General features: G+C 38.1%; 1 protein-coding gene across 15 annotated transcripts in view; it reads left to right on the top strand.

Annotated features, from left to right (window-relative positions):
* Positions 1 to 27,677, top strand: part of LOC128867489 (myocyte-specific enhancer factor 2) — a 205,278-nt gene that overhangs the window by 108,081 nt on the left and 69,520 nt on the right. For 14 of the 15 annotated variants that reach the window (XM_054108723.1, XM_054108735.1, XM_054108737.1 and 11 more), the window contains one exon: positions 14,669 to 14,731. The exons of the other annotated variant lie outside the window; for it this stretch is intronic. The gene's annotated coding sequence lies outside the window, so the exon portion shown is untranslated. The remainder of the gene's footprint in view (positions 1 to 14,668; positions 14,732 to 27,677) is intronic. 15 annotated transcript variants of the gene reach the window in all.

The following is a 27,677-nucleotide window of genomic DNA, read 5'->3' on the forward strand; positions in this document are numbered from 1 at the left end:
GCACCCATTTCGCGCTACCGTTAGGCATTCCAAAATAGTTATGGAAGTTATGCAAACCGATCGGGGATGATAGACGGCCTTCGAGAACAGGTTTGTCGACTTTTTCAACGATGTCAGAGGACGTCGCCTTAGTTGGTCTGCTCGAGCGTTGATTGTCTTTAATGGACTCTTTACCTTGCGTGAATAGGCTATAAGTCACTATTTTTCTGTTTATAGGTAACAGAACAATGATCCGTGATGGTTTTCCTTAATTAGTCGAAGCCAATTATACCAATTTACTGAACTTAGTATTTATAGATGTATTGAGTCCCCAAGTAGTGAAAGTAAATAAGTACCTCCTATCATCAAACAAATAGGTGGTGCACTCGCGTATCGGCATCCACGTCACTGTTGACAGTTATGATTTCGAGGTGGTACGAGACTTCGTTTATTTAGGAACCAGCATTAAACCCCGATAACAATACCCACCTTGAAATCCAACGAAGAATCTCTCTTGTCAATAAGTGCTACCTTGGATTAGGTGGCAATTGAGTAATAAAGTCTGCTCTCGACGAACAGAACTAACATTTTATAAGGCTCTCGTCAGCCCATCCAATCGTATGGACACTGACAATATCCGATGAGGAGTCGCTTAGAATGCTTTAGAGAAAGATTCTGCCGAAGATTTTTGGTGTTTTGCACGTTGGCGATGGCGAGTATCGCAGGCGATGGGCCGTATGAGCTTTACGACGACATAGATATAGAGCAGCGAATAAAAATCCAGCGCCGTCGTTGGCTGGGTCATGTCTGAATAAGCCATTCTTAGTACAGTTTTAAGAATTTTTAAGTCATCCGCATATAAAAGTTATCGAAAATGACTACATATTCACGATTGAAAGGGTGCGGTTCTATCCATTTAAGGAAAATAGAGTAAAACCCAAAACTTACTAGTGTGGAATTAACGTTGAGTGGCAGGTTTTACCGGAAGCTTTCAAAAAATCCGAATAAAACCGTATTAGCTTGAATATAATTATTGAAAGCTGACGTACAAAAATCTGACAAAAGTCCATAAAACCATGCTGATTGATTGTTATGTTACGTTTCACAGCGAAGTTTAATTTTGGCTATAATATACTCAAAAAGCTTTCTGTTCTAAGCATAATGGGCTGCTATGATCAGCGAGTAACCTTTCGTAACAGCTTATCTGACCTTTTATAAATGTTGAACTCAGATCTCCAATTTCAGTTAATGAGTATTCCTGAAAGTCTGTTTCCGCTAGAGAATTTCTGATTTCTAACTCGGATTAGGCTTCTCTTCTGTCGGAAGCATATGACAACGCATGCCAAGAATATCATTTTGGTCACATAGCGTCCATTCAGCTGTGGTTGTGTTATTTTTAATTAATTTATAATAACTTATAAATGTATCTGCGTAGATTATCTCCTGCAAAATGGCTTCAAAGTCTGCTTACCAACACCTTTTTTCTGAAACTTTATCCCTAATCCTATTGAGAAGTGTGAAAGTGAGAAAGTAATCCTATTGAGAAGTGACGAAGAAAAATCGTGAAGTTATTTCCTCCTTCTCAATCAATTAGTCAAAATATACACAATTTAAACACAACTTGCAGGAATTTAGACTTTCGAGTTGGTTTGTTGGTTGGTGGAAAAAAATAAAATCAAAACTTTAAGATCCTTCATTTTATTAACTATTGTCAGTCGGTCGAATAGTTTATGAGATACACAGGTTTTAGGGAGCATCGTGTTTTTAACAAACAACAACAGTACAAACAGCAACAGCGTTTCCTGTTGTTTTTTTGTTTCAAGAAATGTGTAATTTAATCATCACCAATACAAAGATGCAGCAACATGAAAGATGCAGTTTGTAGTGGTGAGTAGTGGCTCATGGTGATATACACGCACGTACACATTTAAAGCATTCTATACACATTCATAGAAATACAGAAAAATCGAAAAAGTTACACAACACTTGGGCAAAAAAAGATAAATAAGCGAAGAATGAGAAAGGGAGTGGTGCACAGCATTTGCCGTTTAGAACGTATTGGAATAATAAGAGAAAGAAAACTGGATACACACAGAAGGTGGAAACTGACCGAGATGCTTTAAGTATATGTACAGGTTCTCGAAAGTTGTGCAAAGATTTCCTCGTATTTGTATTGTTTCGGACGGTCTTGTTTGCTGGTGTAGGTGATCCTCGCTTGTTCTGTTACCTCAGTTGTGGGCCACATTGATCGCAAAGCATCACCAACACAGAGTCAAATGCGTATGCGATCACATCAGATGCTTACCTATCGGCATTCAATTACATCTATGTGTGTTGGTGCCTTCGTTCGGAAATTCTAAATATAGCCAGATCGCCCAATGCTTGTCTGCAAGTGTTAGTGAAATGATGTGCAGAATGGCGCAGGCGCATAACGTGCACGAGAGCAGCAGGAATTGCTAGACGTGCCACTAATACAAAAGAAAAATACATTTGCATGGATGCACTCACACACTCAACGTCAATGCACCTATACAAGTGCACATTTCGAAAAATGAGGATCGTTTTCTCACTCACGGGTCGGCCGCTGACGGCATTGCTGGTCCGAAAGGTGTTCGTTCACTGATGCAGTGAAGCGGAGGATTTGTGGTGGCTAATACACTAACATATTTGTGCAAACACATATACATATTTCTATGTGTTGGTGGGTTGGTGTGTGGGGGAAATTATGGCAGAGGTGGTCGCGGGCTCAGGGGCCCCTAATGAGTTGCTAGTCTGCATCTTGGCGCGCTTGTGGCCTATGGCGGAGCACGATTGGCGGCCATTTTGATTGTTGCGCTGACGTGTCTGCGCCATGGTGTTGCGTCGTTGTTGCGTTGCTACATTATTTCACAGTTCACGATTTAATTTCTTCTATTTGTTGTTGTTATTTATTTGTTTTTCATGCGTAATGCAATATTTCGTAATGCTTGGGTTTTGAAAATTTTGTTGTATGTACAGCTTCAGCTAAAAATGAATTGAGATATGAAATGAAAAAAAGTAATAATAATAAATAAATAAATAAATAAATAAACTAGAACACAGATAAAGAAATAAAATAAGCGGTATAATTTAATTTAATTTTCTTTTCTTTTGTTCTATTTAGTTTACGTATTTATATCTATTATATTAAATTTTTTAAATTATTTATTCCTATTTTATAATATATTATTTTTTTATTTGGTTTATTTAATTATTTTGATTTTATTTTATTTTTTTGTTTATTTAATTTTATTTAATTTTCCATTTTTTTCTAATTTTACTTTTCTTTTATTATTTTCGTTTGCTCTATTTTGTTAATGTATTTATTGCAATTTTATTTAATTTTTTTTGTCTACTTAATTATTTAGATTTTATTTTTATTTTTCTTTATTTCTATTTAATAAATTTTATTTATTATGTATTATTGTAGTTTGTTCTATTTAAATTAATTTAATCTACTTTTTATATATTTGCAGATTTTTTTCTAATTTTTGTTTTCTTTTTTATTCCTATTACTTCACTTTATTTTATTATTTCTTTTGCGTTTCATATAATTTGGAGTCCAACTCCGTTTGCTTCAAATAAGAAATCTTTGCCCTTTTGGAGCAATCCTTCCCTCTATTTTCCTTTTGCATTTGTTGTTTTTGTATATTTTTTGTTTTTAATCTGCCTACCTCACGTTTTTCGCATGCGACTGCGACCCATAAAATTTTTGTGTGCATCTATTTTAAATTTTTTTGATAAACATTTTCATAAATGCGCACGGCAGACTGGTGGCGTGGCGTACTCATCGGCATGCCGCCGGCGAATTTATAAATAAAAGGATAATTTTGGATTTTCAAGAAAATCATTGCCTTAATTTTTCTTTTAAAAATACACCACTCGAAACTATTTTCGAATTTGATTTAGAATTTAAAATTAAATTTTTCAACCACCACCCGCTGTCACACACACTTCCTTCGCTGCCTGCGCGCACCGTTCGAGAGGCTGGCGTTTCGCAGGCATTGTTTGTCTGAATTTTCTTTGTAGTAACATCTGTATGTATGTATGTTTGTGTGCACATGTGTTTTGTAAGCGCTTTTTCTCAGGTTTTGTTTTATATTTTCCGAGCGAATTTCGATTTCGGTGCGTATACCAATATGTACAAATATATGTATGTGTGTAGGTCTGTATTTATGTTTACAAGATTAATTTTGTGCAAAATGTTAATTTATGTGTGCCGCATCTGACGCACTTGAATTATTCAGCGATTCCTTTACACTTGCTTATATGTACGCTTGAATGTATGCACATCTGTATGTGCCTTTGTAAGAATATGCACGTTTTTATGCTCCAACATGTGTTGCATTGTGCCTCCTGGAATCGTTTTATGTGCAATTGTGCCGTAGATTGATTCATATCGCCGTTGGATTCGAGATAGTGGATATTTTTTGAAATATTGGCCTCTTCTATGTGTTTAGCTTGTGAGGTTACTCGTGACTGCAAAACACCACAAGAGCATTCTTTGCCGCTTCCCATTTTAATTGAAAAAGAAGCTCGTCTATTCTCTTCAGGAACTTTCAGAAAGTTCTTATTAATGAACCGTACGCTTGGAAAAATATTTCTATCACTTTCAAACCTGGATCCCAGATATGGTATGATGAATCGAAATTAGAGGATAGTAGAACAGGGGCGGGAATCAATGGGCCTAAATTCAAAAAATTGACTTCAAAGGGTTTGTACCCAACAATCTTCCAGGCAGAAATACATGCCATTGAGATATGTGTGAGGCAATGCCTCCGTAAAAAAATGAGAGGAACCCACATTTGCATGCTTTCAGATAGTCAGGCGTCTTTGAAAGCTCTTCTAACAACTGCAATCACCTCAAAAATGATATATAACTGCTTGAACCTTCTCACTATGTTAAGGAACTTCAACACAGTATTATTAGGTTTGGTTCTTGCACACGAACGACATGAGGGAAATGAAATAGTGGACCACCTAGCTAAAAAAGGGGCAAACATGCCTGCAATTAGTCCTCAGCCTTTCTGTGGACTTAAAAAGGACCACATTAACGAACTTCTCAGGAAGTGGGAGGAACACTGACGAAATTCTATCGACCAGCGACAAGCGAAGCAATTCCTAACGCCGGACAGAGGAATTTCTGATAAGCTACTTTCACTCAGCAGAGTACACCTGAGACATTTAACTGGTTACCTTACAGGTCACTGTAGCCTGAGATACCACTTAAACAAAATTGGCCTCCTTGAGACCATCATATGCCGACACTGTGAAATGGACACTGAAAATTCAGACCACATTGGCCTAATAATAACAATAGTAAGGAAATTAAAGTTCGTTGTGAATGTCTTCGGTAATACCATGGACCCATTTCGTTTATGTGGTACCAGACCGTGGCTTGTCAGCTCAATAAGCTAAGCTATTTTATTTTACAAGCTTCGCAATGTATTAATTTCCTTATGAACTTCTCCATGACCTCAGCCTAATAAACGATCTGTTCGTTATGTCAATATGAATGTTCGAATATGACTGACAATATTTCTATGGTAGGGAAATATCTCAAGCTCAGCTTCGTCCTTTTTATTTCTACTTCATCATAATGGGGAATAAGACGTTGACTTCTGCACCGATGACTAGATGTTCGGATTCTTCATATTCCCCATTTCCCATTCCATACTGGTAAAAAACTGGGAAAATTTGAAAAACGTTTGAAAACTGTGAAAAAATTTGAGCTCCCGCTTTTGCAGTCATGTGAGGATGAGCATATGCCGCGCGTTCCAAATAAGTAAAAATAATTTAAAAAAGAATTGTTTAAAAACTCCTTAAACCTATTCAATAACTCAAGATGATACCGCCTTCTCATATATTTGCCATGGAGATTAAGCGTAAACCAGCCACTCGCTGTTGTCTTGTAGCACGAACAGCCATTACAAAGACAAAAGTGAAACAACTTCTATGCTTCTATAAATTTTGGCTACGACTTAGTCTTGTATCACTTTTCTAATTGCTTCCGTTGAGACGGAAGGCAATAACCAACGTCGGCAGAGGAAGAATGGAAGGTCTATGGAAAATAAGACCCATAGAAGGGAAGACACTTCTAATTACTTTTGAAAACAGACAACAACAATTACATTGAACACTTAATATTTATGGAAGCATGGATGGTTGGCTGTTAAATATGTGTGGGGGAGGAGAAGAGGGATGAGTTGAGAAGCAAATTGAAAATGGAAAAATATGTTGACGACGAATTGCGTGCGGGCATAAATATAAACTTACAGACGCACATATATTTCTAGTACAAATGTATGCACGTAAGTATATGCCAACCAACACGGCTGCCGACGTATGTACCTCTACACAAATCAATACTTTGTTTCTGGTGCTGAGGGGAAGAAATTTCCTGATGAAAATCAAAGTCGCATTTAAAAAGGAAATTCGATTTCCCTCTGATTTGCGCTCTCTTCCACATTAGCGGCTTCCAGTGGAAAGGTGTAATGTATAGTAAGAAGTCATTAATAATTACCCACAAAGAGCTGCGAGGAGAACTTTAGGGGAAAGTGAAAGTTGTGACAATAGGGATTTGATGAGAGATTGCGTATAGCTCTTTGTCAGCGCGGTTTGAGCTATGTTTTGTGAAAGTTTTGAAATTTTTAAGTGTATAGCGGCGGCCATGGCCGAATGCGTTGGTGCTTCGCTAGCATTCTGAAGTTCGTAGATTCGAAACCCGCTTTGGGCATGAAACACCAACATAATAGAAAGGGGCTTCTCTATTAGTGGCTCGGCCGGCAATGACAAATCTTTGACTGTATCTGCCACGAAAAAACTCCTCATAAAAACCATCTGCCGTTCGGAGGCGGCCTGAAACTGTAACATTGCATTTGCAAGCGTCAATATATAGAATAGAAGTGATAGCCAGTGAATAAAAGTTATATCGAAAACGTAAAGGAACCTTTCCAGCGATCCGTAAAGGCGAAGGCTGTGTGGTAGCTGCGAAGTGACTTAACTCGGACATCGCTAAATCTTGATGACTTTTGCTGTTCGAGTGTCTAGCAAATCAAGGTTTATGGTAGGACTGTCAGTAATTTCGCTTGCATGGCAAGGCATCCTACTAAAATAACTTACTTTCAATTTTCGTTATTTTATTCGTCGGACCAGAGGTTCACCTTAAATGTATTTCAACGCATGCCTGTAAGTCGACGTATGCACTGAGCTGTTAAGCCACTTGAGCGTAATATAGGTATAAGGTAGCATTAAGAAGGGTAGCCATCAGTAGCCTATATAAAAAAGGGAAAAATGCCAAAAATAGCATCAGTATTCGGATGTAAAAGCAAACGGAGACACTTGAAATCGGAGACCAATTGCAGCAACGGCTGGAAAATTGAAGAGGGCAAATGTGAGCAGATGCCTTTTGGTTGATATATCCATACAAACATACACGAGAAATGTACAACAACTTCCACAAATTCATTGCATGCATAGAACTCTAACCTCTTCAAATATTTCTAAAGAGAGGAAAAAACAATGAATAGCATTCTGTTCTGACGGCCAGGTACCCAAGCAACCATTATTCTTTCTCAAAGGATAAGACTAACTTAATGTTAATGGTTTTGTGAATATTTCTAGCGTAGATATCTGAATAAAGAACCCAATTTCATATGAGTAGCCAAAAGTAGAATGATCATCGATTGTTTGTAGCAGTGTTGAGAGGATGCCTCCTCCATATACTAGAAGGCTACTGCAAAGGGTAATCTTAGTTATGCTGAGTCCCACCGGTCGAATATTCATTGGACAGTGTCCAGTCAAAACACCCAACACTATCGCGAGTTGCGACCGAATGTATCGCGCGTCTTTAATTGCTAGTGCTCTCATTCAGCGCTTACTAGGCTAACTCGGAGGCCATCTTTTTGAAACCAGATCACAGATAGCCGTAAGAACCCGATTTGCTCTCATAATACGGATGCCCTGTCTAGCCAGCGCGTTGGCCATACAATTCCCCGCAATGCTCCTGTGACCTTTTAAGCCTGGTAGTAATATTGTAATGTCTTGGCAATGTGCAGATTTTTCTGCTCTTAATAAATTTTTCGAAGTGCAATAAGCTCCAAGCCATTCTTGTTTAGAAAATATTTATCTTCCAACTGGAAGTCCGAGGTCAACTGGGAAATAATATTGAAGCACATTGAAAATATACATAGATATTTCGATATGTGGAGATACAAAAATATAATAAAAATAAATTAAAAAGATAATATCCATACTTTTGTTTTTTGTTTTTTATTTTTTGGCGATTTCAAATAATTAAAAAAAACATCTTCATCTGTTTGCCTCCTTCACAATGTTCCTTCTAATTAAAATAGATTTTTTTCATAAAATATGTTCACAGCTCATTTATCTTAGAGCTCGAGCGCATGAAAAATCAAATAAATAAGTTAAGCACAAATGTGTAATGAACACACATACACACATACATACAAACATACATATTATCTAAATGACGGCAATCGAATAGCTGCTGCGGCACCTGTCGCTTCGTGGCAACACAATTTTTCTTCTATTTTGTCTATGCAAGAAAACATAAACTAAAATTTACCAAATGGCAATTTAACATACGAAGATGCCCCTGGCCTTTGGCACCGCCTGGGCTGCCTAAAGAAATGAAAAAACGAATGTAGTAAATAAATAAATAAATAACTAAATACAAAGCTCACTAATGTGTGCATGCGCATACTATTTTATATATAAGTACATATGTATGTATGTATTTGTGATGTGTATGGTTTTGGATTTCTATCCCACACAGAGAAAATACTCAGTGCCATCCAAGTTCTCTAAGCAAAACAGGCAAATCGGGTCCTTAATAATTCCAATGGTGGTCATATACAGACCCCATGGGTTGTATCCTGTGGTAATAACGACCATCAACGAATGTTTTTTCTTCCAAGTTTTAGATGAAAGTTCGTCATTTTTCTGTTCGGACTTGTCACAAAGCACTTTACAGTTCTAGCGTTCTAGACTGGACCAACGTTCTTTTTGTAAATTGCATACATAATCGCTGGTCCAATTTATGATTTCTGCATAACTGATTCCGATCATTGACTCTGGTTCCTGTGTAGTAACCGCTGAACCACGGTTGGCCAATTCATCGGCAATTTTATTTGCCCACCGCAGCTTAATTTTGGGTTTGCTACCATTAGCGTGTGTAAGCGCAAATACCAGTCAAAACATTGGTCAAAGCGCATAAAAATATTATAACCCAAACCCATTTCAAACCCACCTTTCGCAGCGTGTTTGTGTTGGGCTTGGATGAATTTTAATATTAAATGGTGATATTAGAGTTCATTTACGTGATTTTTCTGTTTTTGATCTTATATTCTTATCGAAAAATGGCAACAGTGTTTTGCAGGCTGTCGACGTCTAAAATTAGATATACATACACAAGATTGAAACGAACGAATTGTAGTTTAAACTCAATTTTCATCAAACACGCAGTGGAAACAGTTGATAATTTTCTCAAACCCAAAACCTCAAACCATGAGTTTGACTTTGGTAGAAACATATTATAGGAGTGTTACTAAAACAAAATTACATTTGGCGGTTAGTGACGTCTTTGAGGGTTAAAGCTTTTATAAAGTGTGGTAATTAAGCTTCAAGACTTTGTCCATAACTCATAAATTAAAAGTAAGGTAAGTTACTAGCAAAATTTGGTTATCTACCTCCGTAGTTGTCTCCCACTAGCTCTACAGAATGACTCCAACGATCCTGCCATGATTAATAATGCGCTTGGTAATTCCTTCGAAGTTGAACTGCTCTTGAGTAATAAGAAAAAGTTTCACAGAGCTGGAATATGTCTTATTTGGTCGAATGGACTAAGACTCTCCTACCTTAAAGTATAGGCGATACCTGCTGGCATTAGGGAAAGCAATTAGTCAAGTCGAAAACGGCTTGGCTCCATTTGGTGTTTTTCCAATCGACTCCTAGCGAAAGAAGAAACAACTCGTAAATTTTCTCACAATCTCTTCGGCGATTACTTGGCCTATTTAGAGGAAACACAAGATATATATGCAAAATTATAGAGTGTTCCAGGCACAACATTAGCAATCAGAGAAGCATGCAAATCTCTAAAACACTACCAAGAAATTGGTGCAAGAGTAGCTATCTCTTCAGACAGTCAAATAGCTATCAATGCCTTATATTCCAATTCCATTTCATCGAAACTAGTTTTACAGTGTTGAGAGGAATTATAATTGCTTGGTCATTGGCTTCAAATTACTCTGATATGGGTTACCGGTCTTAGTAATATAAAGGGTAATGAGATAGCAGATGAGCTAGCAAGAAAAAATTCGGCAGTAGATATAACAGAGGCGGTGGAAGTTGGTACGGGATCTGATCTTTCCACCGCAGAGGAGGCCTTCCTCTTTCTCTGCTAGCACTAGCCGGTACCGCATCGAATACTTTCCGAGCCGGAGCGTTGATATCCATTCGGACAACATGACACAGCCCGCGTAGCCGCTGGATCTTTATTCGCTGCGCTATGTCTATGTCGTCGTAAAGCTCATACAGCTCATCGTTCTATCGTCTGGGATATTCGCCGTTGCCAACGTGCAAAGGTCCAAAAATCTTACGCAGAATCTTTCTCTCGAACACTCCAAGCGTCGCTGCATCGGATGTTGTCATCGTCCAAGCTTCTGCGCCAAACGTTAGGACGGGCATGATGAGAGTCTTGTAGAGTGTTAGTTTTGTTCATCGAGAGAGGACTGCTCAGTTGCCTACTTAGTCCAAAGTAGCACTTGTTGGCAAGAGAGATTCTACGTTGGATTTCAAGGCTGACATTGTTATCGGTGTTAATGCTGGTTCCTAAATAAACGAACTTTTTTACAACCTCGAAATTATAACTGCCAACAGTGACGTGGGTGCCGATGCGCGAGTGCGCCGACTGTTTGTTTGATGACAGGAGGTACTTCGTTTTGTCCTCGTTCACCACCAGACACATTCGCTTTGCCTCTTTATCTAGTTTGGAGAAGGCAGAACTAACAGCGCGGTTGTTAAGGCCGATGATGTCGATATCATCGGCATACGCCAACAATTGTACGCTCTTATAAAAAATTGTGCCTGAGCGATTAAGTTCTGCGGCTCGTACGATCCTCTCCAACATCAGGTTAAAGAAGTCACACGATAGCGAGCTACCCTGTCTGAAAGCTCGTTTGGTATCAAACGGCTTGGAGAGGCCCTTCTCAATTCTGACGGCGCTGCTGGTGTTGAGCAACGTCATCTTGCATAGCCGTATTAGTTTTGCGGAGATATCAAATACATACATTGCCTCACCCTACTATATTTTAGCCGAAAGAAGGGGGGAGAAATTAACTACATGCACTATAACAAGAAAAACATGGTCGTCGTACAACATCCAGAGGACGAACACCGCAACTGTTACAGGTCTTTGGAAGGTAGGTGTTCATGCAGGTAGAGCGGGCGAAAGATAGTCTTTTCCACCATTTATGCGAATGTCTATTCTATATGCCTATTTTGGGAGGAACCCACTGTCGTGCCAACATTCCACAAGTCGTATTTTGTTCACCTGTTCGAAGAGTTAGCTCTAAACCAGAGTTTCGGTGAAGTTGTAATATTTCATTCCAAGAGTGTAAAATTTCATGATATAAAGTTTTTCTGTTTATTTGTGTTGTACTGTCAAATGTAATTTTGCGACTTACTTCATGTGACAATTCGCAAATGTCCCCAACAGCTGGAAAGTGTTAAAGAAATTGAGTCCGAGGGCTACAACAATGTTTGCTTGTTCTTGTCATTCATATATATTTATACGTATGTATGTGTATGCACCTAAAGCATTTGTGCGAATGCGCAAATCTACACGCAAATGCTGCGGCTCGAGACCGCAACGAAGGAATTTGTTTTCAAACTAGTGTACTTGCTTGTGAGTAATGCTGTTGTAAAGATTTATAGTATCCTTTCAACTTTCAATCCATTGTTGGTGTTAATCTGGGGCTGCAACTTCGCTTCGACACTCAGTAGTAAATGGTGGCATGTTCGATGGTCTCACTTTCGTTTGTTTTAGTGGTGCTGTTGGTTGATGTTGTTTTTGTTTTTGTTGCTATTCATTTTGGTTTTGTTCGTCTGCTCTTCAGTTACTGTTCTTATAAATGCCTTTTTCTGCCATCTACCGAGTTGGACTCATGCAAAGCTACAACCATCCCATCTGCGTTAATGGCTGGAATTTTTGAAATCTGACTATGTTTTTATGTTTTTTTTTTTGTCATTTTGGAGTGCGTGATTAAAGATTTACTCACTAGCTTGATGGCATTACAAATCGAATTGGATTTGGGCGTTCCGATGTTGTTATGTGATAGATTTGTGTGTATAGCAGAAATATGAGTTTACTTTGACTCGGTAGGAGGCTAGCAGTGCAGCTGATGAGGAGGTCAAAATAATTACATACTCGCTTCGCTATACAAACATATATATGCGCACACATTGTGACTACTCGGGTAGGTACTCAATACCCTTCTCATTAATATCATTGCTGCGACTCAAACTTAGAAATAGCGAAATAGATGCCATTTTAAAATTATGCCAGAAAATCCAGATGCTCTCAAAGTGCAACGTTCATATTAAATCACTTTATACCTATGGACTTAATTTAAAATCCTACTCCAGAGCCTGGGTAGGAATACTTTCCTCAGAAGGCGATTTTTGGCGATCAAACTTATTTCCCTGAAAACCGTGTCAAGAATGTATGGGATGAAACCACAACTTCACAGAAAGTTGCACAGAAAGTAGAATCATAAATTTCAGGCCGAAATCGTAACATTAAAGTAGCATTGGCATGGATGAAAATTGCTCAGTCTTCAAATACAAATATTGAAACAATGGACCATAAATTGTTGGTATCGGGGCATACCTCTTTACCGAAAAGCAACTTATTTGTACAACCCTGAGCATTGTTATGAATTAACAGAAAAGTGTAGAAGAAGAAATACACTTTCGATAAAACGAATGTCGGATATTATTGCCATGAATTCACTAGAAGAGTCAACACCAAGACGAGTAAACAAACATTGCGGGAGAATCTGTCTTGACAGCAAATACAATGAATGAGATTTTTGAAAATCGAACCGTATAAAATATTTTATAAAACTTCTTTAGATGTTTCTAAATTTCACGTTTTGGTTATTTCACCTGAAAGAGGAAGGCCAAAAAAAATACGGCAATTTTAAGCTACTTCCATTATACGCCACCAATAGACCAGTAACGGAGAAAAGCATAGAGATATTAAGTGTTTATTCTAGTTTTCCAGAAACATTTTAAGAATAATAAAAACTCGAAAATATAAAAATGCATTATTTTTTTGAAATAATTAATAAATGTTCATGAATTATTTCATTATTATTGTTATATGTTATTGTTTCGAATAAAACGCATGGGCCTTTCGAACTTTAAATCACTTACAAGACATTTAGTTAATTTTGAAAATGGTCTAAGTCTATTCCAACTTTAAAAACGACATTTTCGCAAGAAAATTCCATTTTCATAATAAATTTATTCAAATGCATTTCATTATACATCTCGAAACAAGAAATATAGGACTTAGACCATTTTCATTGTTATGGGCACATATGTATGTATGTGTATGTAGATGCCAGTCACTTGCATGGAAAAATTGAAAATATAAATAAATAAGTATCATTCATAAAATAACATAAAAGTATTATATGGTTTACATCAAACTGGATATACAAATTGCATTTTTATCATTTGGATTCAAATCTAATTTTGAAAATTAAATAACAAAAGTTTTATAGACCCTTCTATATTTATTAAATTCAGATTGTGAAAGCTTTATTTTGTTCAAAAATTTCTACATCAAAATTCTCTCTGTGAAATATTTTTGCGGAAGTCATCGTTGAGAGAGATATACCTCTGTATATATATAGCTACGCTTTTCCTTCTTGTTTGTTAATGTGTGTGTAGCTCAATAAAACTAAAATAATTGAACAACAGCAACACTTAAATCTATTACTCGGATAAGATATAATTATACATCTGAGTCTATGTGTTTTTTTTTGTTATTTGGTTGTTTTTATAAAAGAGATAAATATAACTATTTAAAAAAGTATCTTTGAGGAAGACAAATCTGTCTTCGAGACAGATTTTCGTGACGTTTTTAATGATACGTGTGTTTACGGTTTTTATGAATGAACTGTAGGGGCATTTGTTGTTGGCTGTTTCATTGATCTATTAATGAACTCGTAGAGGTTTTCCCTCTTGTTAATCAACTGCAAAATGCGCAAAACGTGTAAGAAATTAGTTGCGGTTGTTTTTATGTAGAAATAAATTAATTACCATATACTAATTTTTTTGGCCCTATGCTTCACTGTGGAGCGGAAAGAATGAATATATACAATTTTTTGCGGGGCTTGCGAGTAATTTGCGAGGCTTCTCGATTTGAGAAGCATTTCCAGATTTTCCACGTTCAACTGGGTGCAATTTCTGAAAAGAAACTATTACAAATGTAAAATCCAAAAGGTTAAGAAATAAGAATAAAGAAGCAAAAAAAATTTCCAATGGGGCGTAGTCTTTCTGGTTGAACCCAGCTAGTTATATTCTCTTACTTTAAAAGGACTCTATTCAATTTTATTTTCTTTTTTTACTTTTAATATAGCATACGTTTCTGGATTTCGATTCCTGAAAAAGTTTAATAGCCTCAAGTCAACTACTCTCGAAGGTGAGTAAAATAATAAAAATGTAGTTCTAGTCCATTGTGACCCCTCCACTTATTAATGAAATGTATCTTGTCTCCTTCAAATTAGTCTGGAATCCAGAAATAATAAACCAGCCGATCTACTCTGTAATGCGTTGCAAATTTTAATTGCGATGCGAACGAAAGTTATATTACAAACACAATTTGTTGTCTGTAGTCGAAAAAAAACGTTGACAATGTATTTACGTTTCATTCAAATTTGCAGAGCGACTCCCAGTTTTTGACGTCATCCAAAAGCTGCTTAGCGATGCTTGCGCGACATTTCCTTTAGTAAAAATTTAAACGAAAATTGCAAAGCAAATTAAAACATTTCTACTCCTAGCATCTGTCAAAAACAATTAAAATATTCAAAATGGTTTATAGTAGTTGTGTTCGATAACAAAATCATCAATACAATTCAAGAACGTAGTGAAAATTCTTTCCCATAGAGAAGCAAAAGTAAAAAAGCTAAAGAACGAAAAATTTTACATCACTTGCAAATGGATCATATCCACAGAAATTATTTGAAAAAATTTGTGTTATCCAAAAAATTGCTCTATTTATACTATAACTTGCAAATTTCAAAACGGCACAAGCACAGAAGATAGGCACAAAATACCAGATTCCGCAAAAAATAAATTTGTGTGGTTACAAAAAGTTCAAACAAACCATTACAGATCGTTTGATTTCGCGAATGAAATGAATCCAGTACAAAATGAACTTTTCTTTTGCATCTTACCAGCGAAGTGGCAGCTCTCTCAATTTTCGAATGATGGATTATTATTATTTCGTGTTAACGAACGCCTACTTGCAAATTTTTTTGGGATTGAACACGACTAATGTCAATAACTGCTCCGAACAGTAGTTCGTATGTAGTTACTAACAATTTCTTTTCTTGCTCACTCCGCTCGGAAGCATAGGACTCCGACAAGACTCTTCCTTCGTTAAAGGTTCTGGGCTGTTGTTTTTGCGTCGCCCCCTTTCGCCAAGTATTCTTTGGCCGACCGCGACCTCTGTTCCTTTACGGATTCCCGTCCAGTGTCATTCTTGTGATGGTATCTGGTGGTTTTCTAAACGAGTGATTTATCCATCGCTACTTTCTGCTTTCGATTTGCCATAGGATTGGTTCCCCATTCGTTGGCCTCCACTGCGCGTCGCTGCTGATGGTGTTCGGCCAGAATACAGATGATGCGAAGGCATTCGTTGACGAAATATTGTAGCCTCTGTGTGAGGGTGTTGGAAACCAGCCATGTTTCACTTCCGTACAAAAATACTGACTTCATACAGTTCCAGTCCTAGTCTATCCGTCTTCGCTTGCATGTCAATGATTTTGTGAGAGAGGAGGCCGATGCCATCGGCAAAGACCTGATCCTTAAGATATCGGGTGAAACTCCATACGGTGCCTCCTTTGTGCAGAGTCAATTGGCTCATGACGTCGTCTACTGCCAGTTCGGAGTTCACATAAAGGGCTCTGATGAGCGAAATATCTTAGGGGGAACTTCCTTTCTAGTCAACGCCAGCCATATTGTCTCTCGTTTGATTGTGTCGAATGTCTTCTTAAAGCCAAATAAGAGCATGTAAAGTGGCGAACGCCACTCACCTGATGGTTTGGTAAATACAGCTCTTGTGACGACGAAATATAGCTTGCTCGCGTTTTAAGAAGCGTTCGATACGAGTTACTAACTAACAAGGTAAAAAATTTTAGATTTGAAAAATCATCTTCTTTTTTAACAAACTTCATACTTTCCTCGTGGCGGTCAATTAATTTTTTTATTTTAGTTTTTGAGCCTGAAAATAGACCTTTTTAAAATACCAGCTGAAATACAATATTAGGTTGATCACAGATGACCAAGGGAAAGATTATTAGGCTTATACACAAATGATGATCCGAAGTTGATTGTGCAAATCGGACAACCGCAAAGTATTATATCACTTTCAATTGAGAAATGGCGAAAAAGAGAGACATCTTTAGTTCAAATACCTCACTTTAAAGTTGGTGAGATCTTCTTACTCAGACATTGCTTTATGTAGTAAATCTTAAAATATTACTTTAACCTCTGCCGCATTTGCTTAAAGACTTCAACTCCCACCTCAATGACGCGCAAGTAGTCTATAAAGTAGTATTAATACAATAAAACTGTTGCTCTTCGTAAAAAAAGTGCTCAAAGCTGGTTCAACTGCTGTTTGCTGCTTCTCGTGTGCTTGTTTTCATTTTTTATGTAATTTACGTTAGTGATTTTCCGTTTCATGCGCTTTGTTGGACGAATGCTTGGAAAAGCAACGACACGTGCCACATCAATTGTTTGGAGAAGTATATATATGTATATCTGTGCGCAGACATACATACATACAAGCATGCATACTCGTACATACACTCGTATATTGATATATATTTGTGTATGAAGCGATGCACTACATTCACCTTGCTGGCTCTTGTCTGTCCACAGCTGACTGAATGGATGAATACATACAAATGTGTACATTGACATACATAAGTACATAGCGCAGACATATGAACGTAAGAGTACAAGCATGTACTTATACATACATAGGTAAGAATCCTTATACTTTCTCCGCGTGGCGTGCGTGTAGTTGTGGAATAATAAAGATATTAAACCGAAGTGTCTCAGGGAAATGGACGCTGCGTGCGCTTGCATGTTAGATGTACACTGAGAGAAATATCATTCAATAATTTACAATTAAATCAGCGCTTAAGTGATGTTACTATCTTCGATCTTGGAATTACACTCTAACCAATTCCACTCCCTTTCTCTCTGAGTACTTAATGACATTTAGAGCAATTACTCACTGCTTTCGATTTATCACCACCTGGCGAGCAGTGAACAAAGCAAAAACATATAATTGGCAGCACTGAACAATTTTTGTTGTGACAGTTTGCTAAGAAAAAATGGTAAAGTAATTATCATATTTATTGTGATCAAAGAAAAGCAAACGAGGCAAAATACATCTAAAAAAACAAATGGGCAATGAACTATTAAATTGGGAAAGAATAAGCATGATCCGTAAAATTTTACTTCTTAAACTTGGAAGCACTGACCTAAGCATGTCGCTCGTGAGCTAAGAGGCTGAAAACAAAGTTGTTGGAATATCGCTCAACTATTATTGCTCTCACATACAAATTTTCCGCTTGGTGATGCATCGAAAGCAGTAGAAATATTTGGAAAAATATATAAAAAATTAGCACGAATCGTTTTCTTTTTAAAGAAATTCTGTTAGAAAACTCGCGTTAAAAAATATTTATGGGTATATCAATTAAAATGTATTATGTTTTATATAAATGTAAACGTCCAAACTTTAGTAGATTTCTCTCTTTGCTTGAGTTGGCTCCACGAGACATCGAATTCTTTACCAGTCAATTGAAACTTACATATTTACATATATTTCTTAGAAATCTCTACCACACTTACAATCACGCACTCGCCAATTCTCACAAATAAATATTGAGCTAATTTATTCATTACTTCTATGCCCAAACTTTTACTCCTCTTTATTAGCCAAAAGTCAAATGTAATTTTTCCATTAGGTGAGGCAAAGAAAGTAAAAATGTTCATGCTATTTGCCAAAAAATGTCGTGCCATCCGGCCTTGGACCCAAACACTCTGACTCCCACGCAAGAGTGAGCTCAAAGTACCCAGTAGGGTGGCACATGGACATGTTATGTATGTGCTAGGTATGTCGGTTTAGGTACAGGGTGTTCGGTGGCTGAATTAGGTTTCAGATTTAAAGTTTCTCCCTACTCGATGAGAGTACAAGCGGGGAGGGGCCGCGTTAGTTTTGTTATTTGTGCGGGTTATTTAATAGTTCGACGTAGCAGTGAACGGGCGGAATTTCAAGGTCAACGATTCGTATGCAACTGCTTCGATCATGTGTGCGAAGGCTCCGAGCAATAAGTTCGGTGACAAACAATGCACGCCCGGGACCCAGCCAGGACCCAAACTGCTAAAAGTTTGCGCAGATAATCCGCGTGAGGGGACTTCTAAAAATTGTTTACATGAAATATTTAGGAAGGATCTTAGATTTCTCTCCTCAGATTTCTCCACCGCTAACGATTACAATTTCTGCGAGACAAATGCAATCTTATTGAGCGATGAAACCCGCTTTGATTTAAATGAAAGTGGAAATAAGTTAAATTGCCGATATTAGTTACTTAAAAGACAAACCCAACTAGAAAACATCAACCGCCACTTCACAGACCCAAAGTCACGGTTTGGTGTGCATTGTCAAACAGTGGAATAATTGGATCGTATTTTTTTGAAAATCGTCAAGCGGAAGCAAATTTCTGTTAACGGTGGCTCTTATCGGCGTAAGCTGCATGAGTATCTTCTAGCAATAATGAGGGACACACACATGGTTTTTGCAAGATGGCACCACGCCGCACACGTTCATGGCGATATATGCGAGATTTCTTCTTTGCTTTCGGTGACAAAAAGTAAGGTGAATTGATTGTAAAATGAAAAATCTTTATTTATTCTTGTAAATCAATTTCATCCCCTTCAAAATAATCCCCTCTCGATGAAATACACTTATGCCAACGATTTTTCTAATCCCCGAGACATGCCAAATAGTCCATTTCCGGTATAGCCATCAGCACCTTCTTCAATTCAGCTTTTATCTCCTCAATCGACTCGAAACGCGTTACCCGGAGTGGTCTCTTGAGTTTTGGGAATAGTCAGAAGTCACACGGAGCCAAATCAGGCGAATACGGTGGTTGCGGAATAATATGCGTGGAATTTTTGGCGAAATGGTCACGAAGAACGAGTGCAGTGTGAGACGGTGCATTATCGTGATGCAAAAACCAAGAGTTGTTGGCCCATAATACTGGTCTTTTTAGACGAATTGCTTCACGTAAACGACGCATAACGCTCAAAGAATATTCCTTATTAACAGTTTGGCCAGGTGGAAGGAATTCATAGTGCACCACACCACGAAAATCAAAAAAAACTGTCATCATGACCTTCATTTTTGAACGACTTTGACGTGCTCTTTTCGGTCTGGCCTCGCCTTTAGCACGATATTCGCTTGATTGGTCGGTTGTTTCAGGGTCGTAAGCATAATTCCAAGTCTCATCTCCCGTAATGATGCATTTGAGCTTGTCCTGATAGTCTGAAAGCATTGTTTCACACACATCAACGCGACGACTTTTTTCCAAGAAATTGAGAGTTTTCGGTACCAAACGAGATTTGACTTTTCGTAGGCCCAAATGGTCTTTCAAAATGGTTTTCACAGATCCTTCTGATATTCCGATCATATCAGTAAGGTCTTTAACAGTCAACCTACGATTTTTGACCACTAACTCCTTCACTTTATTGACGTGTTGGTCATCTGTTGACGTCGATGGTCGTCCGGAGCGCTCCAAGTCATCAACACGTTCTCGACCCTCTTTGAAGTCTTTGTACCACTTATAAACATTTTTCTGCGACATGGTCGAATCACCAAATGCCTTCTGCAATATGCTAAACGTTTCCGCAGCCGAAATTTCATTCCGCAAACAAAATTTGATGGCACTTCTCTGCTCAATCAAATCAGACATTGTAAAAATTGAAAAATGTACTCTTGGACGTTTGGTAAACACGTAAATGTATTACTGATAATGACATTCACATGAAAATTGGCCCAGATGTTATTAACAGTGCTGCCAACTCATGGAAAAAATAACTAGAGCGAAATTTTAATCCCGCGAAGTTTGACAAATAAATTCACATTACTTTTTGCCCACAGTAGTGTCCTGGCCATCCAGGTCGCCCGATCTTACCACTAAACCCAGCGACCATCTCGGCCCTAAAAAAAACTATCGTTCGCGAGGTTAATGGCCTCCCGACATCACTTATTCAGCGAGTGGCACGGAGTACGAAGACCAGATTCCAAGAGTTTATCCGACGTAATGGTCACCAGTTCGAGGAAATTATTAAAAAAAAAGTCCCACTTGTCTTCTTGTTGTTGTTGAGATTAATTTTTATCATTAGTTGTTTTTTAAATTTCGCATTTAATTCCAAATTCTGCCACCGGACACCTTTTACATACTCGCACAACTGTAGAGGACTTTTAGCACTCGCTCAGTGTGGTCAATCCCATGTCAGTGGCGGCATCACCATTTGATGTAGGTACCAAGTACAATAATTGACAAGCAAGTGGGTGGACTGAGAGAAAAGTGAACGAAAAGTAAAATGGGCTGCCTTGATTTTGTTGTTTTTGATTTAGGGTATTTCATGCATGCATCGCTGCGAATTTTCCATACAATTATATTAAATCCTAATAATACCCAACTATATTATTTTGTTTTATTCTTATTCTGTGGCTTGTACCAATCGCGATTGCATCCCTTTTTTTACTCCTGTACCTTATAAACCGATTTATATACATTTGTTACCTTGTTTGCTACCTTTTTGTCGCCGCTTTGTGCGTGTTCGGCTTAGCATCATTTTGCATTTGTAATAATTCAAAATTCGAATCTTTTCATTCTTCTCATTTCTATTCTTAGCAACTTTTTCGTTCTTGAGCGTTTTTTCTGTATCAAATATAACTTTGATTCTTCGCTTATAGCGTTTTGACATACTTTGAAATTTCATTTTCCGCATTTTCGCATTTGCCGCAATCATAATGCTTTTGCTTCACTTTGTTTCGCTTAGCATTTCAATTCGATTTTCGGTTGATGGAGTCTTTTTAAGTGCCTTAAACATTTTATAACCATTCTGCTTCCGTGTGACGGTGGCGCTTAGTCAAACGTTCTACTGCCTGCCCTTTTCACTAGTCCCATTACGCATCCTCCTTTTGTGTGCTCATTTTTCCATTTATTATATTTGCCTTTTATTTATTAACTTCATTTCGATTTCAATTTCCGTCGCTTGGCTTTGGCAGCCGCTTGGTGCTTTCTTAAATAAACTTGATAGCTGTATGGGTCTACAGGAGCATGGGAAATGTGACATTTGTGGGGCTTTTTGCTTTAAAAAATCCAATTTTACGCACGTGGTAACGCTTGAAATTTGATATTTAGCTAGAAGTCCATACGAAACGTTCGCGTGTTAGTATTAGATTAAGGAGCGATGAAATATTTATCTTCCTCAAGTGCGGTACTGGAAATATCTATGGCTCGGATAGTCCATAGAATACGAGAACGTTATGCGTTTTAAATAATTTGCGAAATTTCGATTCATGATAGCTTTATAGGTAAAAATCTAAATCGTAAACTGAAGGCGAATGCAGGTTAACAAGACTTAAAATATGCTATTATATTGAAAAATGCATCGTACAAGCAATTCGTCTAAAAACTAAATAAAGGGTTTTCCAATATTTTGATATTTAAAGAAAAATGCTACTTTTTAATATAAATGATCGGATATTTATTTCATTATAAAGAGGAGGGTATGCCGTTAATAGTGGAAAATAACATCAGGCAAATAACCACCACGACTACGCTTACAGGACAATATCCTTTTCATGAAATTTTCCATAACCGAATTACAAGGTGTCGGCCCTATGTCCTCGATAGCCTCACGAATTCCATCTTTGAGGTCTTGAATCGACCCTGGACTGTTGGCGTAGACCTTCTCTTTCACGTGACCCCAAAGAAAACGGTCACAAGGTGTTAAATCACAAGATCTCGGTGGTCAATTGTGATCACCTCTTCGAGAGATAACACGGTCCGGAAACTTTTCTCGTAAAATATCAATGGTTTCTTTGCTTGTGTGGCACGGAGCGCCGTCTTGTTGAAAATAAACGATGTGCAGATCAATACCATCCAATTCCGGCCATAAAAAATCGTTTATCGTCTCTCGATAGCGCAATACTATTCAAAATAACACCTGTTATTGGAAAACGCTTTATGTGCTTGTCTAGAAGTTAAAGACAGACTTAAATTCAGGTTACCCAATCACTGCAGTTTATTTGAAGCAAAGGTAGTCGCAATCAAAGAAGTACTGATTGGTCTGGCCTGCGTATTAACTGTCAAAAAAGTAAATATTTACTGCGATAGCCAAGTGGCAATTATGGAACTCGGTTGAATGATGGTGCTGTAGGAAACTGGTCAGACAATACCTGGCTTCACTCTCGATTGCATCCACATTCTTTGACGTAAGGCTCATCTGGGTTGCTGCTCATATTGCGGGAAACTGTGAGGTGGATGAGCTGGCCAACAAGCGACCTGAGAGATCATTTCCCCATTAAGGGAGAGGATTGGGATACCCTTGACCACCTGCGACCTGCTCCTAGAAAGATGAGCTTCGCGCTAATATAGCGAGTGCTGGACAAGTACACAAATTTGTAAGGTCGCAAAATCTTTCTGGTCAAGTGTGGATCGGAGGCATTCCAGGGATCTGCTGAGGTTGACAAAATCTGAGTTCTCGAATTTCGTGCGTGTGCTCACAGGACACTATCCACGAGGTATACATGCTGTGTGACTTGGAATTATCACGAGGAGGTGAAATCGTCTTAACACCTTCTCCTTATCTGCTCTGCTGCTCAACCCCTCCTTGTGGAAAATTTCGAGGCTAGATTCGCTTCGTCTTCGACTACTTTGTTTAGTTGCATTGGAAATCGTCTTCGTCTTATCAGGAAAAAAATTCAAATCTCAATACAGAACAACCTGCTTTGACTGTCTGCTGATACTCATTTTAGAGGATGAATTTCTCGACGACTGTGGGGAAGCCTTGAAGCAATTCTCGTAACTTTACGTATCACGTGCGTGGAGGTCTGGTGCCAAAGTGCGTCGAAACTGCCTTTGTACAAAATTACTAGAAGTGTTACAGTTGTAGGGCTGGAGATAACTCCCTCAGATACTTCTCCTGAAACTCGCTCGAATATTAAATTGCTATTGTTTAATCTCTTACTGACATGATTCTTGCATTTTGAAATTAATCTATGTAAAGTATTTATATGTTGGCTTACAATACACACACATGCACGCATGTACACCTTTGCAAATTCTCTGCAACTTAAATCTGTTGCTTTCATTTCAAAAGCAAACAACTTTTACCATTCATACAAGTTCACGATGCACGAGCAATACATGAAGTTAGAAAAAAGATTAAAAAACTCGATGTTGCATATTTCAAGGCGAAGTAGCGTGTATGCTACATTGAAAAATGTGTGGCATTGAAACATATCAGAAACTCGAGGCAATCAAAATAATTTGAAGCGCATTTAAGCAACTCGTTGACAAATGGAAATCTACCTGTACACACATACACATAGAAAGGGATGCACTTCAGTGAGACATTTTTCGCTCTTTGTTCTTTCTATTTCTCTAATTAGTTAATGTTGCCCTGCTACAGCCTACGTTAAATTCGTATATTTTTTACCTTTATGCCAAAGCTCTTTCAGGTCGCTTCAACTCAGTGGGAAAAGTGTATCATTCATGAAATTTACAAAAGTGATTTCACCAGGCCGCTCACTTTACTGCCTCTCGTGCGTCCACCAACATTGGCGTAGTGCCTGCAGGTTTACGACTGCCTACTTACTTCGCAAATACATATACGTAAATATATTTATTATGTATGCTTGTAGGGACCACCTGTGCATGTGTGTATACTCACGTTTTATCATCCAGCCCATCATGCCCAATCCCAATTTTTTGCCTCTGCTCCTGTCACAGATACCTGACGGCTGAAGTAGTGCGCGCGTTTACCTTGAAATGTCGAATTAAAATTTCATTAGACACTCTTTGTTAGTAACTTTGCCGCTGTGCAGTTAAAGTGCTATTTATGAATGGAATTTCTGCTCTCCTCCTTGAATTTGTATTCCTCTTCCATTTTTTTTTCCATTGATGCTAGATTTAACAGTTATCGGTTTGAATTTATCAAATTTTTTTGCCAGATTAAAACTATGTTTGTAGGTGTGTGCGAAAAGGCACCGGATTCTAAGTGTGGCCGATATTAGCAGCGAATAAGATTCACTGATAATAAGAAATTCAGATTAGTCTAAGAGGCCATAGATGTACATATGTATATATGAGTGATGGTTGGTGAACGAGGAGGAAATGCTCTTCTGAAATTTTAGAGTTTAGAAAGTGGTGTAAAAATGAGTATAGAACTACGCGTTATATTCTCACAAGGTGAATCTCTGTTGCATTTCGTCATTTTACATTCTTCAATCTTGAAGCATGCACTCTCTCAAACCCGAAAATCGGCTTGTGGCTCTCACTAGCGTTATTTGGTTGGTCGCCTCTAATAAATAAGTCTTTCTTTGCCATACCTCATACTTACCGATCATCCTTCATCTTAAAAATACTGCCATAGGTATATACTTATGAAATGAGACTTTTTTCCAATTTCAAACGTTTATTAACCAAAAATGGTTACAAATTTAATCTTCAAAATAATAACCATCGCTAGCGACACATTTTTCCCATCTCTCAGGCAATTTGGGGATGCCGCACCAAAAAAATTGGCCGTCTTTGGCCGCAAACCATTCATCGAGCCATTTTTTGGCTTCTTTATGAGAATTGAAGCGCTGCTCGGAAAGTGCGTGGCCCATCGATGCAAACAAACGGTAATCGGAAGGCGCCAAGTCTGGTGAGTAAGCCGCATGCACCAGCGGCTCCCAATCGTACGTCCCCACCAATTTCCGGGTCGCTCTTGTTCGATGTGGCGGTGCATTGTCACATTCTCAGTTCATGCGACACTCATCTTCCGACCTTTAAAATCATGGCCATGTTTTTCAAACATTTGGAAATGGTTTTTTGGGTCACTCCCAACTGCTCTGCCACCATTTCTTGCGTTTGACCACCATCCTCATCCAACAATGCTTGCAATTCGGCGTCCTCAAACTTTTTCGGTGGCGGGCCACGGCCCTCGTTCTCCACGCTAAAATCACCACTTCGGAATTTTCCAAACCACCTGAAGCACTGTGCTCTATTTAGAGCATGCCCACCATAAGCTTCTATAAGCATTCGATGAGCTTGAGAAGCGTTTTTCTTCAATTGATAACAGAAAATCAACGATGTCCGCAAATCGTAGTTTGAAGGTACGAAATTCTACATTTTTAAGAGCGACAAAAATGCATTGTTGAATGAGACGTAACAAACAATGAACTGAATATTGTTGACAGATGACAGACGAAAAAAATCTAGATATTTGGGAAGGTTTAAAAATACTTCTAGCGATGTCTATGGGCTAATAGCTGAAAGTCTCATTTCATAGGTATATTCGTGCTCTCTCTCGAGAAATGATGGCAACCTTAGTTTTATTAACAGCAGGTTTTATTATAGGGAAACCCTATTTTTGCACCCACTATTTCCCAGGGGTCGCCGTAGCGAAATGGGTTGGTGCGTGACTACCATTCGGAATCCGTAGGTTCGAATCTCGGTGAAACACCAAAATGAAGAAAAAGTTTTTTTCAAATAGCGGTCGCTTCTCGGTAGGCAATGGCAAACCGCCGAGTGTATTTCTGCCTTGAAAAAGCTCCGCATAAAAATATCTGCCGTTCAGAGTGAGCTTAAAAATGGAGTGAAACAACATAAATATGCACGCCACAAATAGGAGGAGGAGCTAGGCTGAATAGCCAATATATATATTTCCCAGCGGTCACTGTGCCTATGTTTTTGTCTATTTTTTTGTGTTTGACATTCGTTTGAATCGAGAAAGTCGAGTGGTTTTCCTTTTCCATCACGACAACGCACCAGCTCACGCCTCAGCTGTTGTGGTCGTAAAATTTATGGAAATGGGGCTGCATTTCGGTTAACATCTCCGCTCTTCTCCAGACTTAGCTCCTTCGGATTCCTCGAGCTTCCTTTTGTTTCCTAATTTGAAGAAAGGGCTGGCGCGAAAAAGATTTTATTCAAACGAGGAGGTGATTCCAGAAACGAATGACTATTTTTCAAACTTATACAAATCCTATTATTCGGAAGGGCTTAACAAACTCGAACAATTTTTGGATGAAGTGTAGAAGCCTAAAATACTATGTCGAAAAATAGAAAAGGCTTACCAAAAACAATTAAGTAGTTTTTATGTTTGCACGGACTTTTCAAACGACTCCCGCATAGTTGAAATCCTTGTTGGATTAAATCGAGAAAATCAGAAAAAAACTTGAATTAGAGAAAAAAAGTCAAAAATCAGAGTTAAGGTGACCAGAAGTTTAATTGTTTGAAACTCCTCCTAATTCCAAAGCTTTCGAGATAAAATGCATTGCGAGCTCTGAAGACAAAGTCCACAGAATCAGATAGAATATTTGGGAAAGCCGATTTAACCGCAACCGGGAAAAATCATGACAAAGTCCACAGAACCAGAAAGAATGTCTAGAAAAGTCGACTTAACTCCAAATCACTGGTTAAAGTTCAAAAATTTGGTAAAATTTCAAGCGAGAATGAATAAAACTTCAAGGGCGTGGAAAAAAAAGTCCAATAGTTCAACTATTGATAGCTTTTCGTACCTTAATTGCTTTTAGATATCCGCTCATTTCAATTGTGGTACTTAAAAGCTCCTCAGGGTATGTTTACCTGCAAAGCATTATTTGCCCAGCGAATGCGCTTAATTTACTCAATTCCAAATTAATTTCCCATTAACTCAAATTAATTCATGAGTTTCCCATCAATCTTTTCGTTTAGGCGAGTGTATGACAAAGCACTTTCCGGATGTCTACTGGTGTCATTGCTCACTACCTGTCGCTCACCGTTACAAGCCATCCAACTTTTGGGGCAACAGATTTTCCGAACGACTGACTGCTCAGCAACGCGCCACACTGGCAGGACGACTGTCATGCTAATGCCGTCGCTTTCTGGCGGTGTTTATATTACTTGCGGTTGAGAGTAAAAATGGTGCAAAATACGTTTGCAAAAGAAAGCAACAAAGCAGCAAGAAAAAAGTTTGCCTCGACAAAAAAGAGAAAAGAAAGAAATTTGCGCAAGGAAAATCTTTGTTTGCTTTTTTAGTGCTACCCCACAAGTCTCAGTTTAAGTCGGTTTATCGTTGAACGCGGATAG

This window comes from Anastrepha ludens, chromosome 6 (genome assembly GCF_028408465.1).
Source record: "Anastrepha ludens isolate Willacy chromosome 6, idAnaLude1.1, whole genome shotgun sequence".
NCBI lineage: Eukaryota > Metazoa > Arthropoda > Insecta > Diptera > Tephritidae > Anastrepha > Anastrepha ludens.